We start from the raw sequence: 26,276 nt of genomic DNA, 5'->3' as shown, positions 1-26,276 counted from the left end.
AAAATGACAGCTCTGTAAATTGTTTTAATTATAGCCGACACAGATAACAGCCTGTGGAAACATCACCCTTTTTCTTCAAGTCCTCCGCAAGAAATCAGACATACAGTATTCCCTGAAAAATTGCAGTTGTTGTCGTGCGAGTGTGTATAAGAGAGCGAGCATGTGCACGCGTGTGAATACAATATTCATTTTGCTGCAGGAGGACAATCTATGCATAACAATGAGAGGCGCTAATGAAATCAGCCATCAACCTGCGATACATACATATTAAAGCAGGACCTCAGAGTGTCATTCGCTTAGTGCATCATTTGTTCCCACTCCTTTTTTTCTCTCTGCCACCTGACCTTTAGAGTACGCCCCCCACCCCCACCACACATACACACACACACACACACACTTCTACACACTAAAAATAGGACGTGTATCTGCAGTAATGTGGTATTATGCATACATGCGTGTGCACGCATTATTATATAGACATGACATTACATTTCCCTGTGCCGATTTGTGCACCAAGTAGAAGGAAAACATGCTCTTTACAGATTTATACATTGATAATTGATGGTTGGATGTTCAAACTTTGGAGATCTTGTAGACGCCTTTTAACCAGATGATGTCAGCATTACAAATGTTAACCGCTGTCAGAGCCGTACCTGTGGTATAATGTCACATCATCCTCAACTGCCAGGGAATTCATGCTCCTCCCTTCTCTCTAAGCACACTTCACGGCTTTGGTCTTTCTCACTCTCCCTCCCTCGCTCCCTCCCTAACCCCCACCCCCACGCTGGCAGGGAAATGGATCCCTCCACCTGACAGTGGCCATTTTGAGCCTTCTCTCCTCTCCTCTCCTCTCTGTGCTCCTGCTTCCTGGTAAACAATGGGAGAAGGATAATTGATCAAATAGCCAGGGAACCCTCCAAGCTGGGGAAGGTCACCGCCCGCTGGCCCAGCTCACTGAGGAACCGGGGGGGCGGGGGGTTGGGGGAGTGTAGATGTATGCATGTCAACATCAGTAGGTGAAACTTGCCTATGTGAATATAACTGTACATATGAGTGTTTAAGCATGAGTTGTGTCTAAAAATGAAAGAGTGTAAAACAGATATATTCCTATTGATTGATCTATCTATCTATAGATATATATAGAAATTAATTTACAAATGTAAAGATTGATTGTGTGTGTACTTGTGTGTGTATATGTGTTGGATGGGTGGGGGGGGGGTGCCTCTGACGCTCTTGAGCTGCCATTTTTCTTTCCTGACAAAGACTCCATCTGCCACAGAGCCATTTGCTGCCTCCCGAGTCGACAGAGCGTTCTGCACGCCGTGTTCACCTTGATGTCACCTCTACACAGCTCATGCCTTGCTGACGCTACACACACACACACACACAGAAACTTAAACACACATAAGAGAACACACTACTTTCCCCCTGCATACACACACACACACACACGCACACATGCACACACACAGTGAGACACCCACAGATGTGTATGTTCATTCTCTCCGGCTCCCAAGCAAACACACACTTTCAGTTTTTTTTTGTCTCACATACACATACTGATCTTGCACTCTGAAGCTCAAACACAAACACAAACACACATATTGAGTGTGTCTAGGCAGCGGCCCTCCCTTCCCTCTGCATGGCTGATATCACTGTGCAACCATCAGCGCTGTGCATTGTGGGAGTGTCTGTTGGGGCAGAGAGACGCGACAGGGGCTGAGGGATTCACACGCCTGTGAAAGACAGCCAGAGGGAAAGAAGAGCAGGAGCAAGAAGTAGGGGGGATGTGTGGGGGGGGAGAGATACGGAGGGGGGCCGGTAACTGGAAATGAGAGATGGCATTTTAAAGAGGAAGCTGAATTTCACCTGCAATTACCGTAGCTCCGGGGCACATGGCTCGGTTAAGAGACATTTCATTCCAAAGCCACGGCGTAGAGCTGCCGCACTGAGGCCTGAGAGGCGCATAAAGAAGGACGGAGAGGAGAGAGGAAAATAGAGTGGTGCAAAACTCTCTTCTGCCCAAGATGGCCCTCAGCAGATGCAGTGATGAAAGAGAGGAGGCAGCCAGGGATGTAGCTCGTAAATGAAACTTAGCAGGAATAGGTATCGAGGAAATGAAAGGAACAAGAAAGGGAAGGGAAAGAAAGGGAAAGAAAAGGGAAGAAAAGGAAAGGAAAGGATGACCGATTAAGATACAGAAGAGGAAAAAAGGGTATCTCATTCACCAGGCCCCAACTCAGCCATCTGCACAGCAGACCAGACAGCTGAACTGGGCCTCAGAGAGCACACACATACACACAAACACACCGAACAAAGAGCAAATCACATCCAATAAACACAGATACTCACACTCTCACAGAACAGTTCATGGAAAGCTGGATGTGTTTAATGATTAATATCATTCTTGGTATTCGTTTTTCCTGTTTTGACAAACCTTCCCTCTCCCAGTTCTCTCTTCTGCCACTCTCTCTCTCTTTTCTCTCTCTCATCAAATCAAGGCGTAATAGTTTCCCCGAGGCTCAGTGTCCTGGCTAGTTTCACCAGACACACTGCTGCGTTTCATAGGAGGAGTGTGACTGCACAGAAACAGTAATGAGCCCTCACTGGGAGCTGGGGGCCTCCCGGCACTGTTAATGGCTCCTCTGGTTTGCAGCTGTATCCAGGTTACAACCCGGGCCCGTCCGACCGGCCCCCGAGACGCGCAGGGCCCTGCGGGGACCAACCGCTTGGAGCAACATTCACGTTTTACAGGCAAAACCACGATTGCAGCACAGTAATATTTGTTTGGTGTGTGTGTTTGAAGTCAGGGAGGAGGAAATAAGACCTAAAGAGGGAGATAAGGGGGACAGGAAGCTACAGAGGATGTCAAGAAACAAGGTCCATGTCTGAAAGAGTGGCAAGGGAATAAAGACAGTTGGAGAGATGTGGCTCGGCCATAAAGGTAGCAGATAGACCCAATAAACCTAGAGGCTTTCATGGGGCAACAGCTGGCATCTTGTGGGTGTGTGTGTGTGTGTGGTTGAGTGTGTGTGAGAGATTGAGAGAACAAGAGAAGGAGAGAAAATGTTTGAGCATGGTCTGCTAAATAATCCCCATAAGTAGCCCTAATAGGAGAGTAATACTCATACTGTATGCCAACATGGTGATTATTTCAACCATTTTATTCCACTAATCAAGTCATATTACCACATTAATCTTTAGTCAGACTTTTTATCAATAGAATTGGGTTGTAATTTGATTTAACTGAACAGTACTCAACCACATTTAAATCAGACTTTGAAAGGTTTTGTTATGAATTGGATTGATGTAGAAAACGATTTGGACACTAGAAGATTCTATACACGTTGTATAGAAGCTATATATATATATATTTATATTTTTTATTTATTTTTTAATTTTTTTACTTTTTCCTTAAAGATGTGATTCTTACAAATTTCAGTTATTAGGTAATGTTCTGCTACCAGCAATGCGTATCTAAAGGTAAGTTGAAGAAATCTGCATATATCAGTAAAGGCGATAACTCAATCATACATTAAGCATGTCCCAAAGTCCAAACTCTCTCTGTCAAGGAACTTACATCCATTTTTTCTTTGATCGTAACGGTTTGATAATTTGTTGAACATTTTGTCACAGTTTGGTTTAATGGAGATGTTCTGATTTATAATTTATCTTGTTAACTGGTCAAAATGGGGATCCAAACGGAATTATAGTGTAATACTAATTCTTTTAGAGATTAACATGCAATTAAATTACACATTATATTTGATTATTTTGTATGATGAAATATCTTTATCATTCATGAAAATACATGTTGGTAAAGAAAACCAACATGTTACATGTAAACAAACATGGGCGGTTTGTTAACAGGTCCAAAATGAAAGCACGAAGAGACTAAATGACAAAGTTTAAGATGCAAAGCTGGGCGGAAATGATCAAAGGAGCAAATGGATCCTACATTTAATTGTACAAATACAACAAAACAAAATGGCGGATCACACATCAAAGTCAACTGGAAATGGGTACTGGCCAGCAAAAGTCTGATTGATGAATCGCAAAAATGTAACTATCAGGTACAAAAAATTATACTCAAAGCTTTTAGCGATGACAACAACATCTCCAAAAAACATGACAGAGCAACAGATTTAAAACTGATAACCAGGCCATTGAGAAAAATAATTTTAAAAAAGCACCATTACCTCCCTCTGGGTGATACTGATGTGATCTGTAGCTTGTTGCTAACACTGAATAGCTTCTTGTTTTTAAACCTCACAGCCAAACAGACATCAGCACAGAGTCTGAGCATCTCAAATTGCAAACCGCATCTGTGCTCAGCTCAAAGGTTTGTGCAGTATCAGGTTTGGAGGGCTTCTCCTAACGTTTCATAAATTACTGGTATACAATTATGTTGTATTACAATGCCCAGACCCAGGCATTGTATGTCCAACATCTCACCTTTGATACAGGAAACACGTGAAAACACACACACAAGCATACACAAACAGAGAAACACACACACCACTCCTGCTGTTGCCCTCCATGAGAAAGCTCACAGCTTGGGTTCTTTAGCTCCTGTTTTGTCTGGACTCCATTCAAAATGGCCCCCTCATGACCACACACATTATAGTCTGGGCAGGCAGGCCCTCAGTGGACTGAGGCTCCCTGGGTGCGAGCAGTGATTCATGGCACAAGGGTCTGTAAAAGGAGCAGCCTCACCTCGTGCTGCATGGAGACGAGGAGGGCAGAGGCCGTTTTGGCGGTGGGGGTGAATCAAAAGTCTGCCTACAGAACTAAATCCTGTCGAGACAGTGTGGGTCGAGGGGAGGCAGGAGTGGAACGGCCAGAGCTTTCTGTGTGAAAGCGAAGCGAACATGAGTGGGAGTGCAAGTGACACAAAGCTGTAGACGGGTAAAGCCCAAAAAGTGAAGCTGGAGCGCGCCTGCTGAATCAACACGCCTCCCTATCCCGAGGACAAGCTCGGAGTAGCTTTTTAACAATCTTAGCTCCGAGGCAAGTACAAAGTACTAAATGTTTAGGCGTTATCTCTAACACTTCCCTGATCTAACAGAGCACCGGTTTAAAGGGCATGGGGGAAGAAAAAAAAAGTGCACAGTGAGAAACAAAGGGGGCTCATGAATAAGTGCTGAAAAATGATAGTAGTTGCTGGGATTGATGAAACATTATTCAGGTTTTGTGACAGGCAGCGAGACACAAATTCTTTCCCCTCAGGCTAGAAGGTGTAATTTCCCCTTCCACTGTCAAAAGAACCATGTAAAAAAAATTATCCATAGCTCAATGACTGCATGCAAGTAATTCCAAGTAGCAATTAACACATCTATCTATCTATCTATCTATCTATCTATCTATCTATCTATCTATCTATCTATCTATCTATCTATCTATCTGAATAGAAACAGGGATCTTCCTCTGTTGTAACACACGGTACAATGCAGATGGAAATGCTGGCCCCACAGGAGATACACACACACATAAGAGTCGGACTGCTGTGGGGCTGACGCAAGACTATCTCTGTCTCACGTGTCTCTCCCCTACGGCCGCCCGCTGCTCCTGACCTTCGAGATGTTTTTCTCTCTCCTTCTCCCTCTCCCTTTATTCCTCTCTATTTCACACTCACACCCTCACTCACTTAGACACAGAGAGAGAAACACACACATACACACACACTCCTCCCATCTCTGCACACCTCCCTGCCACTCAGTGTTTTGCCATTAAACAGCATTGCATTTCCAGCTCGGATCAAGCAGATGGGCCTGCGTGAACATTGCAGCGCCCTTCCTTAAATGCACAGACATGCACCGACACACCGACGCTGCACATTCATACAACAAGCCTTTTTTTTTTTCCTGGAACCGAAGAATCATCCCGGCTGTGGATGGATGCTTCTTCATGTGGGTACTGTGTAGCTCTGTTGTGTAATGCCTTGCTGAGGTGGCTGAAAAGCCTTGAGACATGCTCCGCAAAGCAAGAACGCTAAACAGAAGAGAAGGAAAGCATCATTTTTATCTCCGCGTAGTTAAAGACCAGGAGTTCATCACGTTGGGTTAGAAGGCACAAGCGTAACCACTCACGCAAAGTTCAATGGGTTCATAACACACAAAATTACACACCATCACGTATGAATAGTTTATATCTCTGTGCCATTAAACACATTTCTTTTTTTCTATTTTCTCTCCCTCTCTTTCAACATTTGCATATTTCTTTGGGTGTTTGAGTCGAGCAGCTCCTTAGTTTTTTTTTTATTTTGTTGTTTTTTTTCCCCTTCTCTTGTCTTCCAAGCAACAAATGTCAGCTAATTACACCATAGCTGTTTGGATGAGCTCCATCTTTCCCTGTGCTCCGCTGTGCTTGTTCTCCATGGGGCTGCAGGAAGAGTCAGGCAGCCAAGGCGGTGGTTAGGAACAGCCAGCTGTGGGGGTTGAGCGACTAGGATACAAACCCCTTATCCCCCCACTCCAAATTGATTCCCCAGGAGAGGATTCGTCAATACTTATCACAAATGATACAACCTGCCCGCACCAACCTGCGTGGGGGAGAAGAGGGTGTAATGTATCATTCATCGGGAGAGATGAAGCGGTAACGTTAGACCTGATAGAATCAGGTCTGGCAACACACTGGGCTAAAAAAGAGACAGTCACATGTGAAACAAGTATTTCCCTGAGCTCCGCATTCACAGAAAACCTTCTTATAAAAGATCCCATTTGATCTGATGACACACTCATCGGCACAGGGGCCTTCAAGTGGTGCGGGGAAAAGAAAAGTGCAAGTCATTGTGTGTGTGGAACAAAAAAACCTGCCACCTTGATGAGTGTGTGTGTGTGCGTGAGTGTGTGTGTGTTTGTGTGTATGTGAACTGAAGCCTTGAGGATGCAGCCGCACCCCTGAGTACTGCTTGCGTTCACAAACAGAGAGTGAGAAAAATGGAGAAGAAAAGAAGGAGCGCTTCGGAGAAAGGAGAGAATTAAAACTGCATATAACAATCCACATAAACAACTCTGCACAATTGCAGAATCCCAACCCTGAAGCGCTGTCAGGCTCAGTTAACAGCCATTTACATTCAGTGTTGGGTATGAACAGATAGCAAACTCAAAGAATGTTTATTAGGCTCCTATGTTTCATACAAATATTCTGATTAGAATGGAGGAAATCTAATTAATTGCTTGATTCACTGAATGAACCCCGAATTTGTAATGTAATCATAACAACTGCTTTTCAAGGGGCTCTTGTTAAATTTAATTGGGGAAGAAGAAAAAAAAACATCCTCTTTCACTGAATGAATGAAAATCAAATAAGGCCTGAAACTGGAGGAGTCGGCAAGTTTGTTCTGACATGCCACGAAAAGAAAAAAAAGAACAGTAAAAGCAGAAGTGTGTGACAATATGCATTTCAAAAAGTCACGCATCGACTGTTTTGCAACACACAGACATACATGCAGTGGAGGGCAAAGCCAGAAGAAAACAAGAGCGTGTACTCACTGTTAGAGATGTCTTCAGCTCTTTGACATAACTGCTGTACCACCTGGAGAAAAGGAGGAAACAAACGCTCACTTAAGTTCAGGTTAAATCACAAAATTTGAGGTATGAGATCTCTGAAACATGCTTTGGTTTTATACGGTTTCATTACGCTGACAAAAAAAACAGGGTGAACCTCCTGAAACCAGCCTGTACACCAATCTTGCAGCTACACATCTTTGTATTTGTGGTTTTCAGGCACATCAAGCCAGAAATACAGTGATGTTTGAAAAAAAAAAAAAAAAATTACATTTAAAAAAGAAAAAAAAACCACACACATGCAGCTGCGGCTACCCTTAAACACTCTTGCACGCTCAAAAACACATTCACACCCAGAAAAAGTCTCTCTGTCTCCCTGAGCCCTTTTCTTGCAAAACCTGTTTGCTAGAAATGGATCTAGACATTGGAGCTGTGAGTGTGAGGATATTTTCCCTAAACACAAGACAGTTCTTGCAGAGAACCAAGCCTTACCGGCGTTCTCACGCCCAGCTTTCATGCATTGTCTCCGAGGCCCTCCTCTGCACTTAGGAGCCTGAGCCTAATCTAAGCAGCTCACCATAACAGACACCACCCTACTTTGTATATACAGCAGTCAAACGTACACAAAGATTTTAAAACTTCCATTTAGACTACTATTACTTCATCTTTCATTTATGAAGTGGGTGAGAAAGGTTAGGTTAGTGTTAAAAGCGCAACAGCTACAAAAACCGGGTTTCCTCATATACAACCAGGGGGCATCAGAGAAGCAGCGCAAACACTTCCAGACGACAGCAACACAAGAGCGGTGTTGTAGCGTGTGTGGGTAGCTATCTAACAAGGTTTTGTTGTCTGTAAACACATCCATCTGGTCAGCAGCAACAAAGCCGAGCCTTGCGAATGTTGTCTTAGCACGACTTTGCACAGATACTACAGTCATGGAAATCTGTTGAAAAACTAAAGTTTATGTTCACACTTAGTTTTTTTCTTGTTTGTTTTGTTTTTTTTAATTATTATTAAAATTAACAGAAACACATCTGAAGAGTTCTAACTGATTCTGTCGGTCCAAATGCCCTCCAGCCATGCCGGTTGTCTGAGGCTCATCATCCAACACACCATCACAGATCACTTCATCAGACGCTATTCTGGCTGTATTGATATTGCCTAAACTGATCAGACTCTAACTGTAATGGCTTCCCACATTATCTACACAGACACACAAATGCACACACACACGCATACACACACACACCAAGGCTGCAGGCACACACAAACACTTTGATAACTCATCGCCGTGATAATGACAACAGAGAGCCAGGTAGGCTGAATTCATCTTCAGCTTTTTCATAAAGGCCTATTAGCTGATGATTAAAGGATCCTCTGCTCATAGGACTTCAGCACTGAATGTGATTTGCCAGCCATGAGGCAGGTGAATTACACTGGATCAGAAAGCCAATGCTGTCTGCCATCATTTGCCTGACTGAGAATCAGGCTGTTAGTCTATTAACCTCATTTTACTGTTAGATCTTAGCGGTTTTTACATCAATAGCACATGGCTAAAAAAAAAACACATAAAACACACACACACACACACACACTTTTTCCTGCACCCTTATTCAATAAAAACGTCTGTATGAATCATAGTGGTGTGGTTAGGCTGCAACTAACAATTATTTCATACTCAAGGAATGATTCACATTTATTTTAACATCACTTCGATATTTGGCTTGGTTTACTCCAACTGACAATCCAACACTTGAAACATGAAATGAAACAATCGTTTGATCAAAGTGTGATGTATGAAAGCTTTATAGACCATTGCATATCACAATAAGAATACAATAAAACTGGAACAAGAACAGCAAACGGAAAATATTATTTTAGAATAATCAGAAAGGCAAAAATGGTAGTCATGTTTTGGAGGCCACACAAAGTTACTTTATTATTCATGTTAAGGTGTCAGGGTGGTCAATTATTTGAATTTATCTTTCAAGGTCAATGTTGGCTTTAAGCGATCATGAAGACAACATAAGAGTCAAGAATGAAAAAACAGTTTATTATTATTATTATTATTATTACAATAGTATTATTATTATTATGATTGGTGTTATTATTATTATTATTATTATTATTATTATGCCATGTTGTGTTTTGCAAGTATGGCTTTTTTCTGTCTCTCATTTGATACATCATTGCCTCGGTGGTGTCTGCACCACTCAGCAACACAATTAACCTGTGCAACTATCTGAAATGTAAATATGGAGAGATCAGTTAGCAATAAATAGAGAAAGCGTCAACAGTGAACAGTGAACCTCACAGTATTCCTCCCACCAATAGCTGAAATTTGCAAATACATGAGACCCCCCTCTAAAAACACTTAGGACTCCCTATTTTAATAGTTCAAACTCCAAAAATACCTTGATCTACATTGATACACAGAGTGTCTGCAATAAAGCGGAAGCCAACATCTAGTACAGTCTAGAAAATCAGTCTAACATCTAAAAAAGAAGTAGTGCTCCTGGATTGGCTGCCTTGCAAATGTTAGTCAATAGCTTCTCAAGTATAGCATTGCATCTAGGTATTTCAGTTTCCCAAGCTGCATTTTCTTTTGAATACTTTGGATGTTTTCTAAGAAAAAAAGAAGTTTGTGTCAGACAAACTCTTCTTCCAACATCAGGGCTAGAGCACCAAATTTATCAGCTGTCTTTCCAAATAGTCCAACAGTAGAAATCATTTTGCAACTAGTCCAGTTTCAAAACAAAGCTGCAGTTTTACAGCTTGTTTTTTTTTTCTGAAGGACATTATCCTGGTAAACATATCTGCAAAAAGAAGTCATAACTGCATGAGGCCAAATATTATACTACAATGATGCTAAACAGTGATATCAATTCGGTAAGATTGACACACTAGGCTAGCAGATTTAGGAGCACCAAGACATGAGAACAATGCACAGCGACCAGTGACTGAAAGAGCAGCTTTAAAATATATGCCACATTTATTTTATGTTTAAAATTAATACACAACAATGTGGCTGGAAGCTCCCAAAAATTATATATGCCTATGGTACTTTTACAAACAAACCATGACAGTAGAGTAAATAAAAAATTGCTTAAAAAATAAATAAAGTAAAAGCAACTAAACCACAATAACTGACACAGTAATGTATTGCAGACGCAAGCTGAGCACCAACACATCAGAATGCTGTTCAGAAGGGAGTGATTAGAACAGCAGCCCATTAACACACAGCATGTTTTTGTTCAGAATTAAAGTACTGTGCAATATGACTAGGAACTTAAATAATGAGTGCTCAAGGCAACAGCAGAAATCCCAGTAAAAGCTGGTTTATACAGTTAGGAAAATTACTTAGAGTCAAACTATTCACATTTTGTCAAAGCCATTTGATATTATGCTACACATCTTTTTGTCAAGATTATCAGCAAAACTGTAGCTTGCTAAATAGTAACTTTCTGTATTTTGTCAAATCTGGGTTGTTAAAATCTCTCATCCAGGCTGACTTTGCGCTAAAGGCACCTTATGTTCAACATTTCTTTCTTATCACCACTCCTTCATCCACAGCTGTCTTTTTTAATAAACGATTAATTCAACACCTCTGACACTCAAAACGTGGGAACTCTTGTTGAGCTGTTGGCATTTTTGATGGTGTTGCCGTGCTTCCTCATCACAACCAGGTATTCAATCTATGAACTCTGGAGTTTTCTGCCATGGTTTGGAGATGGGGGAGTGATGCTTTCAGGAGTGCTAAGAAAAAAATAGCTTCGAGCAACAGGGTATGCAGACGGATATAGCTGCTAGGGAAACTTATACTCGAAAAGTGCCAAAAAGTCACAATGTCGTTGTTTTAGACATCTGCACATGGGAACAAAGCATAATACCTCAAACATATGTGACATGTCACACAGCTTTATATTCAGGCTAAATAACTGCTCATCCAGTGCAACAAATACAGTGTTTTTCCAACTCAACTAGAAAGCATTTGAAATAATTTTGTTTTCAATACTGGGTAACATTTTCTTTTTTTTTTTATTTATTATTTGAGCAGTCCTAGATGGCACTGGGCTTGACTTGATTGAGATCAAGTCTCAATCAAGACTTCAGGGCATCCAAAATTAGTTCTGCTTCTCTCTGGCATTGCTTTGGACTCTCCAGTGCATGGCTCACTTGCCCCACAAGACGGTGCAGGAATTGATCAGGGTTCGTTCTACAGGATAAGTTGAACTTCTGCAGTCTGCATTTCTGAACCTCCTGTCAGCATTGCTCTAAGAAAAAGACAACAGTCTGACATAGACACCATCTTTAATTTCTTGTTTTGACACTGTCCAGGTCTCAGATTTGTAAAGGAAGATCGGCAGTATCAGACTGCAGAAGAGGGCAAAACTTTGGGTGAGAGGAACGCTGGAGTTCCTCTACGAAGGGACACAAATGCTGAGGATACGTTCAGCAGAGTATGTCAGCTGTTGAAGCTACTTTATATTTTACTTTGTTTACTTTTTATTTTCAGCCAAGTTATTTAAACTCTGGGGCGTGTTTGATCTGAATGCTCTGTAGATAGTGGTTGGTGGACCTTAAGAGTTGTTACAACTTGCATCTTCTATGCACTGAGTTCATAACTTTGGGAGGTGTAGACAATATCAGTAGGCAAAAATAGAACCGTCATCAGCAAATATAAAAATATTAACTTATTTTCATTACCTCTTCTGCCTTTAAATATCTTTCACATTACTGTGTTGAAATGACATCCGTGTGATTCAGTTTTATTTAATAATTTTGGAATAGATGTCCAGAAAATGTGTTAATTACAGCCATCTTTACCTAGTAATTTTCATTTGAATAACATGAAGAGGAGAGAAAAAAAAGCAGGAATTACCTGCAAAGCTATTATTATTTCATACTTCAGGCATGCTTGCACATGGGCAATGTGCAATCTAACTGCTGTAACGTCTGCCTGGATTGTCTTGTTTGGGTTTCCTAATCTACCACCACTGCTTCCTCAGATGAACAGATGTTGACTTTGCTGTTCAGATACATACAGCAGCTCACTGACATCCGCACAGTGGTAAACACATGGGTCACAATTTTGTACCAACCACAAAGCAAAGAGAGGGAAAGAAAGAAAGAAAGAAAGAAAGAAAGAAAGAAAGAAAGAAAGAAAGAAAGAAAGAAAGAAAGACTTTGAAAACTCTATTTGCTGTAGGAGAGTGGATAACAAGTGTACTCTGGAAATACACATATTGAGATTAGCCTAAAATCTATTTCACTTTAATATTTGATGCCCTGTTAGAGGAGCAACACCATTGAGGTGTTTGTCTCTGTTGCCTCTGCTGATCTCTAGCACACCGGTGCCTGTGGGAGTGAGTTAGGCAAGACTTGGCTGCAGACATTTTCCTGAAGCCCCTTGAACAAAACAGGCAAGTCTTGACAGTCTGTCCGCCACCAAGTCGTCACACAATCAGTTGCAGGAAACCAATCCCTAAATAGCTGTGATTCATCTCTTCATCACACACAATGCCAGTACACAGTGCACAAAGAAGCTCTCTCTGCCTCTCTCTTTCTCTCCCTCTGTCTTACCCTATCTGTCTCAACTCCCCCCTACCCCCCTTCCCATCCAACCCCAGCCCCAGTGTGGTCTCTCATGCTGCTTAAAAATAAGTGCTTCTCCCAGCTTTCTTTGCCCTGTGATTTACTGGCAGTGTCTAACTGCAGGGCAGCATCTTTTATCGTTACATGATCTGGGGCTGAAAGCTGACAAAATGGAATCTCTGTGCAAGTACTTTTGTGTGCGAGAAAGTGTATGTTCGGGGCAAAAGAAGGGGAGCGTAGAGGAGGAATAAAGAACTTGTGTGAGAAACGTTTGTCTAAGTGCAATCCAAATCCTCCCAGCCTCCTGGTGCCGTGTTGCTTGAATGTATGTGTGTGTTTGTCATTCTGCTAAATGGTTTCTTCCTTGACTTGATGGAGCTAGTGCCATCTCAAGGGAACGTGTTACCACCATGCGCTGAAGTAAGGCGCTTTGAGACCGGTGGAAAGCTCCGAGCATTAGTGCAATCCATTTGTGAGAGGTAGAAAATATATAAAATACTAGGCCTGATTGTGTGCTTCTTTCTTTAGTTTGTGCAAGATGCATGTTTCTGAATTGCCATTATATCTTTTCTTTTACTGGCAGGGAGCCTATAGCCACATTAAGCAATCCACATTTATTTCTTCCTTCTCTTTGCCACATGAATCTGTAAATAGCCAACTTGGCCTTGTTTGTATCTGTTTGCAGTTTCATTTTGATGGCAGTATCAGTAGCATATGTGGCCACATAATCACCAGTGCGGACAATTAGGCCAACACAGGAGTACACAATAGGTTCAGAGTATCATTACAGCCTTGATGGACCGTCACGATGACGTGTGAAGGTCAGGGTAGCCATGACCAGCACAGCTGTCACATCTACTATCAGCAGCCTCTTAGCTAAGTGGCCTTCCAGAACACTCAGCGCAAACCGTAGCCAACTGGGAAGAGAAGGGCCAGAGCCAATGGAACAGGCCTATAACCCCTGCTGGGTTTGTATCATGACATTATTACACTATACTGTGAGCAATACCCCAAGATGAGGTGAAGAGGCGAATCAGAGCTGTTTTGGCATACCCGGCACAGGAACTGTTGGCTTTACATGCAGTGAACAATGTTATGACGTCTATTGGTACTGGCTCAGAAAATTTAACTCAACACCCATCAAAGCAGCCATTTTTTAAATGATGAGCAGCTCTGCCGTACAAGAGAGAAAAAAAAAGGATATAGTGGAGCTGTGTGGAGAGCAGATGTGAATCCACTTTGATTTCAGCCCCTGTGTGTGTGTGGAGCTTCTATTAAATGGATCTGCTGTCTCCTTGATCAAGGGAGTCAATAAAGGGCCAGTCCTGTCAAACCCTCAGGGGCGAGAGTGTATGCACATATGTGTCCGTGTGCGGGAGTGCGCGCGCGCCAGTGTGTTATGGGCGGATTTTGAAGTACTCTGACAGGTGAGTGATTGAGTACTTTCATTTCCCTCCAGCGACAACAAGACATCCACACACACACACACACACACACACACAACACACACACACACACACACACACACACACACAGTCGTACGTACTATCCAACAGGGACATTCCATTGACTTCCATTCATTTCTACAGCCTAACCCTACCCTTTTCCTACCCTAACCATCACTACCTAACCTTTTCCTAACCCTAACCAAAAGTCATTCACACCTTAGTCCTAATGCAACCCCTGACCCTAAACAGGGTCATTCCAAGAGGGGACCTACAAAATGTCCCCTCTTCAACGGTGAGTCCCCTGTTGGTCAGTGTAAATGACACGCATGTCCCTGTTGGATAGTTACACATGACACACACACACACACACACACACACACACACACATATGTGCGTGACATGCACACACACAGAGTGGAGGTTGCAGAGGGAGGGGAGCTGTTGTTTCTTAAAGGATGCTGCTTCTGCCTGCATGCTTAAATTAGCTCTAAATGTTTGGATTACACATGGGAGCTCTCACACAGGATTTAGCAACCGTAGCCTAGAGTCCAGAGATGTTTCCGTCTACATGCACACACACAAAGAAAACATGTCCTCAAACAGATCACAAACGCAAGTCACCCCAGACAACACAACTTCAGTTCATCCAATGTAATCTAACGATGGGAGAGATGCTGGGGATTAAAGTGGTACCAAATGGACAAAACACGCAATGTCATCCATCAGATTTTCAATATGGCTAAACTCTCTCCTTGTTTCACTTCGCAAGAGTGCTGTCTTGGCTTCTGTTGGTGGGGGGAGGATATAGTATGCAAACGGACACAGAAGGAGGGAGAAAAAAAGAGGAGAAAGAGAGAAGGGGAATGAGGGGAGGTCAGCACCCCCAGTCTCACATAAAGGCCCTCTCCCTCCCTTCTGCCTCAGCTTTCGAAGCCCCTGCCAGGATCGAGAGGCGTCTCACGTTACAGCTGTCTCTCAGTGTCATCGTTCAGAAAGAGCGAGCACAAGCGCAACAGAGAGACAGACAGCAAGGCAGAAGGACAGGCAGACAGACATACAGAGATGGAGAAGGCAGCACAATGCCACAGACGGAGCGGGCTAAGCTTTCAGAGCTGGACAGGAGAAAAACAACAGCAAGCAGCAGGTTCGACTGGGACAAGGAGAGCCTCGCACTTAGGTTGCCTGCTGGAGTATTCAATAAGTAATGCTCATGCAATGCACATTTCCACTACAATGCAGAAGCATTTTGAAATCACTGAGATGTGCTTTGACCTTTTCAGGACAGATTATTTCGAAATGGAGTTTAAACAGAGCTGGTCGGACCATTTCCTCTTTGCCACCTGGTGCTAACTGAAAACTGAAAATTTCCCAAGAAGAAAAAGGGGAAATATTCTTGATACATTGCTTTGCATGCACTGAGATCGGAGAAAGCGTAAGGCAATGTACTTACAGAGAGATAAGAGTTACTGTAAAAGCATGTGCTCACAGGGCTTGTGTGGATTAAACACTGCAAGTTGCCTCTCTACACATGAGTATCCTTTTTTAACCTTAATATGCTAAAAACAGCAGCTTGTCCCAGGCACAGTCATGACTAATCCACTGACTACCGGCAAATCAGCACGAATGATACAAACAAGGTAGGGCCATGTTAGTGAATAGTGAGTTGAGTTGAATTTAGAATCACAACACATCTCCAACTGAAACTTTTATAGATGCAAAGCTGTGAGTTTACACGGCTAATAAACTGGGATGTGATTTTATCACCACGGTTCACATGACGGTTCTGAGCAACTACACCTATTGGCAGTTTAAAACTGCGTGCGCTTGCTTTTACCCTTGTCCTTTTCTAGGGTGTTATGTAGGAGTTAAATATTTTAAATTCTGGCTTAGCTTGAAGTAAGCTTTGCCAGCGCAGCTAAAATAAAAAGCCTTTGTGGCAGCAGTGACCAGATTTTTAATGCTGAAGAAGATCAATAAACGGGGGCTGTCGAGGTGCAATCTCGTGCATTTGTGTGTATCTGTGTGAGTGTATAAATGAGTGTGTGTTTCCTGTCCCCATGCATAAATGCCTGTGTTCTGACAGCACTGTGTATGTCAAGGTTTATGTGTGCATTTGTTAAAGCCAAGCAGAGCTTGCAGCGTGCCTGCCTGCATCAACTTATTCTATAGTTCCATCAAGAACCCCACTGACCCAAGAGGAACACCAGTAGAGAAACCAATATCTTTCCCATTCCGCCATTCAAAACCTCTTTCCTATTTCTTTTCCATTCATTTCCTCTCCTATTCGAGCACAGCCGGAGCGAGAGTTTCCTGGAGAAATGTATATTTACAGGCCCCCTCTGCTACAGATTGAGAATGTCACAGTGTGGTAAACGTCAAACTATATAGCAGGTCCTTCAGACCTTGATGCTTGTAATCAAGTTTCTGTGGCCAGATAAGACAGATAAAGCAAAAGACGCCGGTAAACATCTTGTGTGGTTTTTCACAGGAAAACAAAACCCAACACCTTCAAGTTTCTGCTGTTTCAGCTTCATCCAGCTGCTTTTCTTAACACCGAGAGACAATAAATGACTGTCTTTCGTGAAGCAAAATGCCAGTGACGTGAAAACGCTTTCATAATGTTGCCATGTCATGTCGGTGTTACGTTTCACTCAGACCACATTAAATGGATGCCTCCAGCTCACAAACGGTGCGGCAACTTAAACATGAATATGCAACAGAAAAGCACTGAATAATGAGGACCAGCAAGCTCGCTGTTCTACGGCTCCGCAAAACATGAGGCGCATTTGTATTTTCACCTCCACCCCAATGTACAAAACAAAAAAACAGCCCTGAAGTGGAAAAAAAAATATATCATCAGGACCTTTTGAGACTTCATTATAAGAAACTAGCACGGACTTTCCAAACGAGGTATCTCTTCGGAGGAGGAAGAGAAAAAATAAAAAATAAATAAATCAACCTTTTCACCTTGCTGGTGGAAAAGCAGGCATCCCAACGAGACGGAGAATGTGCAAACAACCTTGACTTTCATCAAGGAAATTCTCACATTGAATGATAAATAGAGGCCCACGGGACGAACAGCAAAGAAGCAGCTTATCGCCTTTCCCTCCCAAATTTGGCCGCTCTGTGTTCTGTCTCCAGAAAGTCAATGCAGGGTGACCCGCTCGCACTTTCCACCGCTTATTGTTCAGTAATTAATCCACCATATGTAATCCGTGCAGAAATGCAGAGAAAACCAAGTGAGTGTTGATTTGTTTAGTCTTAATTAACAGTGGAGATTGTTTACTTGCTCCTACAACAGGAGGCATATGTGCCCCATCTCATTAGCCAGGCTTTCAAACCGGCGCTACACTTTCTCGGTGCACAGATGGGTACAAACAGTGGCGGTCAGAGATAGCCACAATATTTGAAAAGGCTGGCGTTAAAAGCAGCTGTCACCAAGAATGCACTTTAGACAATTATTTGAGTACTCTGATGATTATCAGGACATTCAGCGAGCAGGCAGTGTTACCAAAATAGAAAGGTAACATGAGGTTAGTCAGATCATCTGAGATCTAACTAACTTTCCAGCAGGAAGGATGTCAACATGCAAAGCCCTGTGAATGCGTATGTAAGCAAGCCTACAACATGGAGCACATGGCAAATGACAAAGACAGGCACACAGAAGTGTGACTTGAATCAGCAATGTCAAACATGATCAAACTTATAAATCTCCTAGTTTATTAGATGAAACAGTACTTTTCTATGAAGGACCAATCAGCTACAGAATTAATCCATACCTCTATCACATCTGTTGTAGTAATCAATTTTCTGACATGCCATTTCATCTGTCCTTATTGTTTTCTGAATACACGCTAGCGCTTTCATTTGTAAACGACATCCGGATGGCGAGAGATGAAGAAATCTGACCAGAGCTCCATCTAACACGAGTTTCTTGAGTCATTTGGTTAACAATAAGCAGATCTCCACTTCCTCTCTAAATTTCACAGCTCTGAATCACCACTAACATACACAGATTTGGCGGTGCAGCCAGATGGCTTTTATTCTCGATAGATTATTTGCAACGTCTCATTAATCAGTGACTAAATATAACATAAAAGCATTGGGGCCATGGATTTTTTTTAAAGGCAGAGAAGGGCAACATGATAAAAGGAAAAAACGTGGTGATATTAATAGGAATATTTCTGAGCTTATATTGATTGTGATTAGCCTACATTTTCCTCTGCTCTTTATTTTTATTTTTTATCATCGCAAAAATGTCCTTGGGATTTAATAGCTTGGTCACTACCGTCTAAATCAGATGTGGTTATAAAAGACGTAAAAAGTCAACCCAAGTTGATAAATATATTATCGGCATCAGGCTTTTATTCTGCATCTTGGACATCGGACTACTGAGCTGGGAACAACAACTTCACACCCAAGCTGATAGTTGCAAGTCAGAAAACAAGTGGATTTGCCGTAGTTTCCCTCAATTTTAAGAATTTGAACACTAAAGGCACATATCCACAACAAGACATTTAACATGCCTTTGTTCTAATTAGGTACAAATCACAGTACAAAGTGCTAACAAATAGTCTAGCTGCAGCTTTCACAATGTTTTGTATGCAAGCAGGCTCGAGGTCAGTATTCAGTATGGCTACCAGGCCACTTTGGATACTGAACAGTGAGATGATGTCAGATTTGCTGGTGGGAATTTTGACTTCAAAGCGCACTCTTCTTGCTTTTTACTACTTGGAGGTCAGAAAATCTAAAAGCCGAGTATGAAGAAAATGGGAAGATAATGGGCAATTATTAAATGACACCCAAAGCATTGTAGTCCTGCAACCAAAGAGTCTTTTGCAGTTGCAATATTGCACACTTTGACATTGTCAATTGTGATTTGTCGCATTGTGCAACTCTAGGCTAGACTTTATCACAGAGCAAGATGCAGAGTTACATGTTTGTAGGATGCAAACACTCTGTTTTCTTTCTTTATTGATTGGCCCTTTAACAACCTTAATCAAATCACTTTCTGGGATGAGACCTTTTGTCACAAATAAGTACAAGACACAATTTAACTATAATGTAGAGTTATATAGTTAGTTATGGACCTAATTTGTGTGAAGCTTATTGAAAGGAATTGGGATTCAAATTAAAATACTCTCAAATCCCCGTTTGACAATACTGACATGAAAAGGTTAAGTTTATATTGCTATATACTATAATTGATGTAATGATGGTCATTGATGCAGATGCACTCAAACATGGCTTAATCAGTGATTAAGGTTTTACAACCTTCTTTTCCCTCTGTTATCAGTTGAAATGACAGTAAGGCTTTTGATCCATTTCACAAATGGATTTTATTTGTTCTTAAATCTCAGCAACAGGGGAATCAAGTTTAACCTATAGGATACATTTATTAATATTAAAATGGATGGATGACATATTTATTGTATGTTGCTGCGGAAAAAAACTAATTGATAATTATCAGATGTTTTCAGGTATAGTGCAAAGTTAAAATGTTTTAATTATAAAAGGAAAGTATAGCAAACATAGCCTCAAACTGATTATTACTATACTGTACCATACACACCTAATGAACCCCATTTTAGTTCTTTTTTTAAAAGAAGATAAACTAAGGGGTTCCTCTATAGAAAAAAAACAACTTATATTCAATAGCAGAGGATTAAAGAGAATCCAAGCCTGTGTGCACATGGGATTGCCTTCTCAAAAGCTGTCCAAGTTCTGTCAGATTCAGCACCCCTACACATAGAGCTTGTGAACCTAATTTCACCTAATCAGCTTAGTCAACAGCAACCGTTTGCTGTGATTCTAGTAGACATGCAAATGGGGCTTAACAATGTCTATCCTTAATTCCTAAATGTTCAAGTCAAGCAGAAGTCTCCCTTTATCTCCTCAAAAACAACAGTTCCAATTTTATAGAGAGAACGAGAAGAAAAGCGAAAATAAAACTCCAGCAGAGAGTTGACTGTTTTTTCTTGGCCTGGTGAGGAAGGATCTCTCTCTGATTTGAGTGTGCTTGAGGTAGCACAGTGTGCTTTCATTTCAAACCAACATGGCAAACAAACTCTGACAGATTTGTTCCCCTTTTTCTTTTGCTCTTGTTCAATCTCTCTTAATTATGAGAAAACACACTGCGCAAATATATTAGCACTTCTTGCAGGTCTGTGTGCTCAGCTGCAGCCCTTGCGCGCACATGCAAGTGTATGTCAAAACACGCAAACATTCAAAAACAGATCTCCCCAAAATAAAATCGCTAAAAGAGATAGTTGCACGAGAGATAGGAAAGTTGAAGACACCGTTCCGTTTCAATTCACGGACACCACTAATGGCTTCTTAGCAGCTCTATGAAATCAAGCAGCTGTCATGTCGATGCATCAGCAGCGGAGAGAGGAACGAGAGCCATTCCCCATAAGGACAGAGGCACCGCGCCTTCATGTTTGGCTAAACATCTGCTCCTCTGCACTCAGGCTTCGCAGCAATAAACGGGCAAACAAAAGAGGTGGGAGGTGAAATGATCAGATTTTCCATTTCAAAGCATTTGTTCTGTGTGTTTTCATCCCTCCTCCTCCTATTTCCCTGCTTATAGGACACAGAGAAGATGGTGAGATCAGGCTCTACCTTAGGGGAGGGCTTAAGCTCATGCGTGAGGCAAAATGACGGAAAATAAATAGGACAAGTGTCCTGTCTGGAAAACGTGTAAACAAGTACCAGGGCATCTAAAGAGGCTGTTACAATGAGCAGACATGTACAAAGATCTGAGTTAGAAGTGGTTGATTTTTAATTAAAATAAAAATATTAAACTATTTCATTTGGTCATTTGCTAAAAAAAGAAAAAAAAAAAAAAAGGTGTTGAATCTATTTTTATTTCAAAGGAAATGTGATCAAAGTGATGTTTATTCAGGATCTAACATCAAGTGTTTTATTTTGACTCTTAATTGCATTCTTGATAATTAAGGCTAACATCAGTCCTTCCTTTCCTCCTTCCTTCCTTCCTTACTCCATTCATTCATGTTTAGCTGCAAACACAAGCCACGGTTAATATAACTGAAAAACTGTTTAAAACATAAAGAATTAATTTATTTGATATAACCGTGTCACACTATGACAATATTTAGCATTCCTAGCCATATATTCCAATCTTGACAGAAAACACATAACTTCATATTTTATTTATAAATCAACATTTCCCCCCTTAATCTCAAACGAGCTTCTAAATTATGTCTCTGGAGAGTTTAATGTTACGAATGTCTTTCAAAAACGTCTTCATAAAACCCTTTACTCTGTCTCTCGCTTCTCTACAGCGCGTCAAAAACTTTGGTAAAACTTAAAAAAAAAAACCGTGGATGCATTTCCTACTAAAGTAGTCAAAAGTGTTTGTATGTGAAGAGAGAGAGAGAGGGGAGGAAAGGCAGGGGTGCTTGAGGGACGAATTTAAAACAACCAAGATGGCGAGAGGCTTGTTGTTTTGGAAGGGGCAGAAAAAAATGGAGGATATTGTAATATACACAAAGGGATAAATTTCAACAACTCAGCCAAGCGGCTGCTAGCTCGCCTGCACGCCTCGGTTTGAGGAAGCGACCGCGATTAGCAGCACCCCGGCGAAGCCTGGCCAACAACACGGAAAAAAAGCTCAAACTCCGACTCGCTCAGGACAGAGAAATGAATAATACACGTCTAAACTTAACCCAAACTGATGTGGATGTTTATAAATTTGTCGCAAATTGTTTTATTTTCGAGTCGAGGGACTGTTAAAGTGGATGGATTTTTAAAGGACGGACAGCGAGGACCAACGGCAGTCCAGTCAGTTACCCCCCTCCGTCTCTCTCTCTCGCTCTACGTTTTGACGGTTACAGCTCAAAATACGCACTAAAAACACCCCGAACGGCTCGTTTAAACGGCCGATAAAAACCAAAGACACCACAAAGGCTTAAAAAGTTTAAAATCACAACGATAAAACTAGTTATCGCACAGGAGTGAACGGTGCGAGAGAGAGGAAGAAAGGAAAGAAGGACACAAAGACGATTCCCACTATCAGGTCACCACTCGGGGAGAAAAACCCCACTTCGTTTTCAGATTAAAGGGGGAAAAAACTTCAACCAAATGTACCGCTAACGACTACCGGACACACCGACCGAATGAATTACATTCGCCACAAGAAAACAAAGTATCCACAAAAGCTGAAAAAAGCGAAGAAATTAGAAACCGAAGCCAGCTCTCAAAGCGGAGCTCACCGCTTGTTTCAGTGATGGTCTTGAAAACAGCGTCAGGGAAATAAAAAAAAAAAGAAAAAAACACTTACCTTTTTTTAGTTTCGACACTTTACTTATTTCCAGCGTGCGGCTTCTTTAGATCAACTAACTCTTCGGTTTGCTCTTCTTGTCGCCTCTCTTGTGTCTTTTTTTCCTTCCTTGGTCGGTTTTGGTTATGAAAGAGGTCGGGGACGAATGATAAAGAAGGGAATTGGGCAGTAATTGAGTCTCGGTGTGTGAGTGTGTGTGTTAGTTACTAACAGCAGATTGAAGGAGACTCTTCTCAAGGTTTATTCAGCTCCACTTCAAGGAACCGACCTGACGTCAGCTCACTACTGCCACACAAAGAAAACTTATTATTTGTGCAGCGGCCGTAGTAGAGGAGCGGATACAGTAATTGACCGTTATTACTTTAAATGCGACATTATCATTTTGCAGCACGGCTCCGGCTGAGATGTGGCGGTGACTTTTATTTATGAATGTTGTTTTGTGGCGCATCTCATTCCCCTTCTGTTGTAAACAAATACAGAATAGCTACAAATAGAATAGATGTTGCAACTTTTTTTTTATGTTAGCATATGTAATTAATATGATGAGTCTTAAAAAAAAAACTTAAAAAATAATAATTCTGCAAATTATACTTAGAGCAAATAAGAAAAAAGCTTTGCAACTTGAGTTGCAAATGATTTTGCAATAATAAAAGTTTTTAATGTCACATTATACCTGTTTTTATGCTCCAGTTGAATAGGTGTCTTTGGTGTAAAAATAAAAGCAATGTTGGCAATGTTAAATAAAACATCAATGCATCTATATATCTATCTATCTATCTATCTATCTATCTATCTATCTATCTATCTATCTATCTATCTATCTATCTATCTATCTATCTATCTATCTATCTATCTGAGCTCATGATGTGTGATCAAACAAATACATGGGTCTCACAGTGGCTCCAAATTAAAGGGCACTTTGTGAAACAAAACCAGAAATGGGGGCGCTCCTCCTCGGGACGGGATCAATACATTGCCTGGCAAAGACAGCCATCTGTGCCTAATTGTATGCTTTACCTCCTCTTCTGAACGCACAATAAGCAACAGGCTGAACGCAGGCCCTCTGACCCAGACTGGCTTTCCAGACGGGGGAAGATTATTTCATTCAACTGGAAAACAACAAGGGGGTGGGGTAGAGGGGCGTTGTTGCTGTGTAGGATAAGGGGGGTAGATTTTTTTTTTTTTTTTGCAGATGGAGTGGGCAACTGTTCCTATACGCCCCACCCTGACAAGGATGGGTCACAGAACTTGAGCCAACTGGTGCATCGCTCTCTCTCTCTCTGTCTCTCTATCTCTTTCTCTGTCACATCACAGCGCTGGGTGTATTCATTTTTAACAGGTATTATAGTGGATTAACAAACTGTCCACTGTTAGTTTATGGGTAACCTCATAAATCTTGCGTTGTTAGCAGACTGTTGCTTTACAGGCACATTTACACTAATGCTTTATAATCATTTCAGATGATCATAAATGAAGGCTCCCTTTTTTTTCCCCCTCTCTGTCTTCCTCTCTGCCGTTATGTCACAACATCCAAAAGTGTCGCCACACTTTTCTGAAGCTGTTGCAACAATTGCAGAGCTCTTGCTCAGAAATCCTTCATTTTTTTTATTTTTATCTCTAAGATAAAAAATAAAAAAGTAAGAAGTAAAAGGTAGCGTCGTGGTGCAAGTCTGATAAAACATTCACGATCACCAGAGTTTGGCGGACGGACACAGACGGAACCCCTTATTCAGCTTTTGGTGCGCAGTTAAAGCCATTTTATAAAGCTTGCTCTCTGTGTTTCGTTGGTCATTGATTTTTCTTTCCGTCGTCCTTCCATTACCTGTTGAGACGGTGGGTGGGGGTGGAGACCGTGGTGAGGGGGGGTCTTCTTCAAACACACAAAAACCCACAACAGTCCTCTCTATCTGTCTCTGTAGCCACTGGCACCCTGGTGTATTTCTCCATCTACTCCTCCTCCTCCTCTTGTGGCGGGGATGACAGGCTATGAGGAATGACAGTGGCTCTGTTTGTCATACAGTAGCAGCAAGAAGCAAGGATTTTTAATTGCATTGGAGAATCTTCATTAAAGAGAGCACATGGGGGCGGAAAGTGGGGGAAGAGGGCTGCATGGGGCTGCGTCGGGGGGCACTCTGAGCATCGTCATTAGGAGAAGGCGCTAGTAGCGGAGAAGGGTGGGCCCTCTTTGCATGCACACTGAGAATGCCTGCCGTACCTCGGTCATTTGTAACATAATAAGTGCCAGCACAATGACTGCAATGCGAGAAAGCACACCACAGGGAAGAGAAGGGGGAAGGGAGACAGCATGTCTGTCTAAAAGAGGCACTTTTTTTTTGTCTTGATTAGAAAGTATAATGAGCCACTAAAGAAACTAAGGGGGGGTGGAGTGGGGAAGGATCTCTCCTGAGACTGATGGAAAACAAATTAATCTGGTGATTTAAATTTAATTATTATTTTTCTATTAGTCCACCATGCAAAGACAGCCATCAGAAGAGAGGAGCTGTGCTTGCATTTATTGATTTTTGCCCAGACACATTCAGGGAATACAGATTCATCTGCTCCCTTCCCCACACAATCCGCTACGTGGGATTCCATTAACGCAAGAAGCTTCCAGCAACTCCGAGATGTTTAATTTGAACACCATAAATGGGGCCTAAAATAGCATTCAAGCACAAGAAAGTGGCCTAAGGATGTCTTCCTATAAAATTGAATTAGTTGTCACTTATTGTTGTGTCCCATATAACAAGTATTAAATAAACACCCAATGAATTAAATTAAGACGGGGGCTCTTCGGTACGTAACGAGTCACACACCGTCCGTCGCTCCTCTCATCTTTTGATGCCTTACACTCTCATAACAGTTGACTTTGATTTAATCTTTTATTTTGGATTAATGCAAGAAAACCCCGGCAGCTGGACTGCGCCTCAATTGTTCTGCCCGTCCACTCATCGCGACGTCCTTTCAGTCTTAGAATGCAACGCCTTATGAGATGTAATGATTTAAAAAGTCAATGATTTGAACTGACTGTGTGTGATTAAAGCACGAGGGACCAATTTGCGGCAGCTATATGTAGAACATCGGTGAGCCTCAAGTAACTCGGATTCTCTTGCTGACATAAAATTCGGCAATTATGCCAGATGAACGGCTTTATTGATTCACTTCCTCCTATCTCCTCGTGAAAATGGTTCATCGCTGAGATTCTGGAAGCCTAACTATGCCTAATGGCGTATGGGATCCGTGTGACAGTGAGATACGCATTGATCCGTGACCTTTGACCCAAGAGACATCCACAGGAAAACTGTTACAAGTGGGTTTTCTTTTTTTTTGTGACACCATGGTTTCCATCCACCCTAACATATCTGCCTTGTGATTCGCTGTCAGCTTGTGGATTTCTCTCAGTAAACGCACGCGGAGCTCAATAGT

At 41.8% G+C, this 26,276-nt stretch overlaps 1 protein-coding gene across 11 annotated transcripts in view; it reads right to left on the bottom strand.

Annotated features, from left to right (window-relative positions):
• The window catches only part of baz2ba (bromodomain adjacent to zinc finger domain, 2Ba), a 73,215-nt gene extending 50,087 nt beyond the window's left edge, over window positions 1-23,128 (bottom strand). For all 11 annotated transcript variants that reach the window (XM_008404439.3, XM_008404443.3, XM_008404440.3 and 8 more), the window contains exons 1-2: window positions 22,854-23,128; window positions 7,494-7,536 (exon numbers count right to left, since the gene is read on the bottom strand). The gene's annotated coding sequence lies outside the window, so the exon portion shown is untranslated. The remainder of the gene's footprint in view (window positions 1-7,493; window positions 7,537-22,853) is intronic.
• Window positions 23,129-26,276: the final 3,148 nt, after the last annotated feature.

Source organism: Poecilia reticulata, chromosome 3, assembly GCF_904066995.2.
Source record: "Poecilia reticulata chromosome 3, P_reticulata-male-v2, whole genome shotgun sequence".
In the NCBI taxonomy this organism is placed as follows: domain Eukaryota; kingdom Metazoa; phylum Chordata; class Actinopteri; order Cyprinodontiformes; family Poeciliidae; genus Poecilia; species Poecilia reticulata.
Note: the sequence above shows the minus strand (reverse complement) of the source record. Positions and strands in the feature narration are given on the sequence as shown.